Below are 6268 nucleotides of genomic sequence, written 5' to 3'. Positions count from 1 at the left end.
GTAGTTGGGAGCCAGCAGTCCTAGATTGTGAAAGGGATGTCTGACTGCCTGTTTAGGCCCGATCCCTAAACAGGCAGTTGGACATCCCCCAAGGGGTCCCAGATTGGAGAGGGTGCAGGTTGGGCTAAGAGACACGCCCCCCCCCATGCACGAATTTCGTGCACCGGGCCTCTAGTCTAATTGTAAGAGCAATTCACCAGTTCTCTCAGAGAGGGTTTGTTTACCAGAACTCTCAGCACCTAGGATACTACTGAAGATATACTTTGTGCTCAGCAAATATCTTTTCAATGAAGAGTGGAGTTTTTAACAAGCAGTATGCCAGGATTTAAAATTCATGCCTGCAGATCACACAAAGTCACACTGGGAAAATTCCTGTTGTGAAATGTGCAATTGAGGAGTTGGTCGGTTTGATTTTTCTACAGTGTGATATGTATAGTTTGAAAATCATAGTCAGTGTTATTTATATTTAGAAATGAAAACTCTACTAATTGTCTTTGAAATGCAAATTATTAAAAAGGCATGAAATATTTATGTTCATCTAAAGAGAACAGCGATTGCCTGACTGGCGTGGCCCAGTGGTTGAGCGTAGACCTATAAACCAGGAGGTCACTGTTTGATTCCTGGTCAGGGTAAATGCCCGGGTTGCAAGCTTGATCCCCAGTAGGGGGCATGCAGGAGAAGGCAGCCGATCAATGATTCTCTCTCATCATTGATGTTTATGTATCTCTCTCCCACTCCCTTCCTCTCTGAAATCAATAAAAAGATGTTTAAAAAATAAAAATAAAGAGAGCAGGGATTTTAATAAATGAGACTACTATTTTTCATTTCATCCATTTCTTTATTGAATGATTCATTCATTCATCTACTGTGCATTAAACATGAGTCTAGGTTCTGAGAATGTAATGGCAACTGAGACAATATCCTTACCCTCTTGTGGGTGTATGTTTTATTGGGGGAAACTCTAATGAGTCTACCCTTAAATATTGTGGCACGAGAACAGGAGCCATGGCTGTGAGGATTGGATGGAAATAGCACTATACTAAGAATTTTATTTATGGCTCTAAAATTAACTAGATGAGTGACGCCCATAAAATTGTCTTTTGGGATAACAAGGGGATTGAACCATAATAATCATCTTAAACTTCTGGTTAAGCTATGAGAGTCTGTGATTCTATGAGTGCTAGCTAGATATGTTTAAATTATTAACTTTCTTTCAAACTCAGTTTCCTTATTTGCAAAGGGGAAAATGGGATATTTACCCTTCTAATCCCCTAGATTGGTAGAAAAGAGCTAATGCCTTACTATATACACAAGGGGCATGGAAACCTTTAAATACTGAACACCTGAGAGTAGTTATTGCTATGATGACGATGATAGTGTAGTGTCCAAATAGAGTCACTTTTACTGTGGAAGGGCCTGGTCTCCTTGGGGACCATGTTCATGGGATTCATTATTCCAGGACTCAAGACAGTCTTTATAGTAATTTTTCTAAAGCTCCTGGCAGTACTCACAATAAATGCTCCCCAGAATGTATATCCTGCGCAGAAAACAAGTGGAAATCTTTGGGAGAAAAGGAAGTAATTAACTGCAAATATAGTTCCAATGCCCATAATGATCAAGGCAAGCAGGATCTGGATAGCCTGTGAAGAGAGAAATGGGTACATGAGGTCGCAAATGCCAAAGTCTTTGAACCTGCTCTCCCAGGTCCCTTGGGCTTCCCTCTAAGCTAGTTAATGCATTCCTCTTTCCATTGACCAACCACTCTCAGATTTTCAAGGGGCCCATTGTCTCTTTCCTCATCACACTTGCCTGGGTCCTTCAAGTTCAGATGCTTTACTCTTGTGCATCACTACTTGCTATATCTCCTGGTGTTACCAATTTATCTTGTATCAGACAAATTTGAGTATATGTCCTCTTCCTGAGGACAGAGACTACAAACTATTCACCCTTAAATTTTTTCCCTTTTGTAGCATCTGCATCCTGTTATTATCCCCACACCCCAATGCACACACATTTCCCACATTCACTGTATGTTTTTGGGATTGCAGCTCAGCCCAGTTCTCTAATAGTTTATGAAGTTCGCTGATGCAGAGCAGAGAGACTTGGGTGAGGTTGTGTCTCATTTCTTCATGCAGCAGCCTGACTAGAGCGGAGAGTAACCTAGTGGACTTATCATTCTGCAGGGAGGGGAACTCTGTGGTGGTCGTGCAGGGTCAGTGGCTCTTCTCAGGGCAGAGCTGCTCCTTCAGCATTCCAGGTTTTGTCCCCAGGCCACACCTCTGTGTCACTGTGCCTGCAACAAGTAGTGAATTTACTCTTGCCCCTTCTATGTGCATTTATGACTGAAATTGTTTGTATGTGTATGTCCACTTTGTGGCTGACTATCGAGCATTGAATGTGATTTTTAAAGAACTCCCAATGCCTTTAGCAGCATGAAGTGGAAGTTTAAGCTCTCTTCCAATGGCTTTTGCTCCAAGCTCAGAGGTGCCACCACACCTGATGTCGCCTCCTCAATAAAATATTTGGAAAAGTTATACCGATTTCTTACTTCTCCTCTGCTATGATTCAAAGACAGTACTAACTCTTCATAAAACAGCGTGAGGATTTCCTCAGGGTCAGGGAGTTTGTAATTATAGGTAAATATTCTATTTCTCAGAGTTAAAAAAGCCCTCAGAAATATTTCTAAGACATGAAGCAAACTGTGTGTGTTTCTAAACAGAACTTTTATTTATCTTATTTATAAAAGGGAAATTGTATTATTGGCTCTTCTACTGGTGATCTAATTACTTGTACAAGCAAATGACTTACAAGTATTTGTGATTAATCAAGAAGGATACATTGTGGCTGAAGCGGGGGGAGGGGAGAGCCCACTCCCTTCCTGAAAAGCCTCTATGCAGATATACATGGAGAAATAACCTCTTTGCTCCCTTCCAGGGAGCTCCATGGATGGGAGAGGACTTACCCCCAAGACTCTTGGCTCTCCTTTGAGGAAATCCAGCAGAGAGCTATGAGGCCAATAGGGAAACGCAGTTAGTACAGTTTCTTTCGGTTGGACAGTGATGGTATGGCCCGATCTTTTGGCCTTGAGTGATGGATCCATGATTCAAAGGCAAACTCTATAAAAAGACGGAATGAGTGAACATTGTAGCCACCATCATGGTCTTCCCTCAGTCTTACATGAAGTCCCTAGCAATGAGCCCATAGTGATTTCTCCACTCAGTACTAGAACCACAGAATCATAGTCATTAAGTCATAGAGTCTTAGAATTCCAGAGCATATCCAGCCCCCTACCTTCCTGGTGAAGAATCCAGTTATCCACAAGACTTACTTCTTCATCAATTTATTTAGAAATAGCCAGTAAACGTAAAAATAAATTCCAGTATCTATGTTCATGAAATATAAAGGAACTAAAATGTATAGAATATTTACTATGCTTTAGGTGCTGTAAAGGTGCTTGTTTTTAACATGCATTGAAAATAGTTTAACAATTCTGCAGTGCTGAAGCTGAGGTACAGAAAGGTTAAGTTGCCTGAGATCACATACCATGGAACAGGGTAAGGAGTCAAACTCCATTTCTGTCTCCAAAATCTGTGCCATTTCTATTCAACCATGCTTCCACCCTCTTTCAGAAGCAGGTTCCCACTTGTAGTTAATGTATTGTCTCCTGTATTGTTTAACCATATTCCTTTGTAGTATAAAAATCAGTCATTAAGAAGGCCTAGTTGTAGTTGCCACTTTAATAGAGCATATTTTAGCTTTCACAAAGGCCGGGAAAATTAATTCTACTCAAGGTCTTCCTGGTTCAAATGATACAATTAAAATAATATAAAGTGTCTTTTTGGAATATTTCTTTCCACATTAATCCTTTATATCCCCATATTTGCTATTATTTTAATTATTAAATCATAAAGGCAAATGATTTCAAAAACAAAAAAACTATGTACAAATATTATATTGAGTATTTCCTAGTTTGTGGCAACCATGCATAGCAAGTTTCTCGACCTTGGCACTGGGGGCATGTGGGGCCTGATAATTCTTTGTTATAGGGAGTAAGATGCATTGTAAGATGTTTCCAGACATGGCCAAATTTGCTTCCTAGGGGAGCAAAATCATTCCAGGTTGAAAACCACTGACGTGTAGAAATAATCGCAGAATGTGACCTCTGTTTATTTTATTTTTTTAATAGACTGCCTCATTGTTTTTTTACACCCAAACATCAGAGAAGGTATGTATTTCTCAACCCAACATATTTCTGCCAATGTTTATTCAGGTAAATTTTAATTTATGTTCCTACAGTGAAACACAACATTTTAAACAAAAAGTATGGGACAAGTCTGTATTTAAATTCTAAGCAGAACTGACAGACCATCAGAATCCTGTGGAGTTTTGAAAAGCCTGCTGTGCAATAAAAGGGAAGTGCGCCCCAGATGGTGCTGACTCTAACTGCAGCCACACACTTCACACACAGCAGCAGTTAACCAGCCATTGTGATTATTTTGGTGAGCAAGTAATTTATAGCCTGTTAATTTACTTCTTATATGTAGATAGTTTACTGAATTTTACTTACATTTTAGGAAAGTGGATGGGAGTTTGGGTTGAATAATAACATAATTTTTTTCTCTTTAAAATGATGAAAAAGAACTGCAGACTTCTTGATTTTTAGGAATGACTTACTGATATTAAGCAGGACAAATTTATAATTTGAAATGCCTTGGTTATTTCAAAATGCATCTCATTTTATGATTTTGGTTGTCATCCTCTGCCTTTTCCTCCTGCTTCTTTCAAACTTCTTTAAAATAGGTTTCTAATATTTAAGCCTATGGACTCAGACCAGTGGGCAGGAACTAGGCTATTGTATGGGGAGATGAAATGACAGAACCCTTTAAGGGATCTATAAGAGGGTGATATTCTTTAAGTGGAAAGTGTATTTCCTCTTGCTCTCAACATGCAAAAGACCTCTCTTCCTTGAGTTTAACAAGTAACACTTAGCCCCTAAATGTGCCATCACTGCCCTAAATAAAATCATATATTTACTCCCTTATTAAATGCGTCCTCTGCCTGAGTTGCCATGTCATCTTGCCAACAACCTGGGAAGGCAGGTTTTATTATCATACCCATTTTGAATACATAACTGAGTACCATAGTTATTTCTGGTAAATGGTGGGGCTGAAATTTGAACTTGGCTTTTTCTCTTCCATTTTCCGTGCACCAAGTTAGGTAAGATTGGAGGAAGGGTTGGAGAGTTTGTGGTAAAAATCTGTATTTGTTTCTATTATTATGTAACTACCACAAATCTAAGTGGCTTAAAACAGCACACATTTATTATCTTGCAGCTTTCGTGGATCAGGAGGTGAGATATGTCTTAGTTGGGTGCCTCTGCTCAGGGCCTCACATCGCTGCAATCAAGGTGCCAGCCAGGCTGTGTTTTCATCTGGAGGCTCAAATGGGGAAAACCCATTCTTAAGCACGTTCAGGTAGCTGACAGAATTTGTTTCCTTATGGTTGCATGAGTAAGGACTCTAGGGTTTTTTTTTGCGTGTTTTTTTTTATATATTTTATTTATTTATTTATTTTACAGAGAGGAAGGGAGAGGGATAGAGAGTTAGAAACATCGATGAGAGAGAAACATTGATCAGCTGCCTCCTGCACACCTCCTACTGGGACCTTTCAGTTCGCAGGCTGTTGCTCTATCCACTGCGCCAAACCGGTTAGGGCAAGGACTCTAGGTTTTTGCTGGCTGGAGACTAGAGGCTGCCATCAGATCCTAGAGGGTGCCCTCAGTTCCTTGCTGCCTCACATCGCTGCTTACTTACTTCATCAGACCAACAAGGAGAATCTTTCACCAAGTTAGGTAAGATTGGAGGAAGGGTTGGAGAATTTGTGGTAAAAATCTGAGTATATGTGGCTTAGTCACTAATTTTGGGTTACCATTTTGTAGAAGCTGCATTTTTTAAAGATTAAGAGTGAGAACTCAAAGCTCTAATGTATAGTATGTTAAAGATTTGCAATGTCTTCCTGGACTTGGTTGAAATCATTACTCTTCTTCCCATGAGTTTATTAGACCTTCCTGTGAGGTTCTTGCCTAACTGTTTTCCCAAAGGGAATGTGGTAGTGAGACAAAGGAAGGAGTCAAAATGACTCCAAAATTTCTGACTTTAGAAACTGAGTGGGTGGTCATGTCATTTGTAAAAGACAACCAGGCTGGGGTGGTTGGAGGAGTGGAGGAGTTAAAAATGAAAGATGCAACCTTATTGCACCTTCCATCCAT

Source organism: Cnephaeus nilssonii, assembly GCF_951640355.1.
Source record: "Cnephaeus nilssonii genome assembly, chromosome: 13".
In the NCBI taxonomy this organism is placed as follows: Eukaryota; Metazoa; Chordata; class Mammalia; order Chiroptera; family Vespertilionidae; genus Cnephaeus; species Cnephaeus nilssonii.
Note: the sequence above shows the minus strand (reverse complement) of the source record.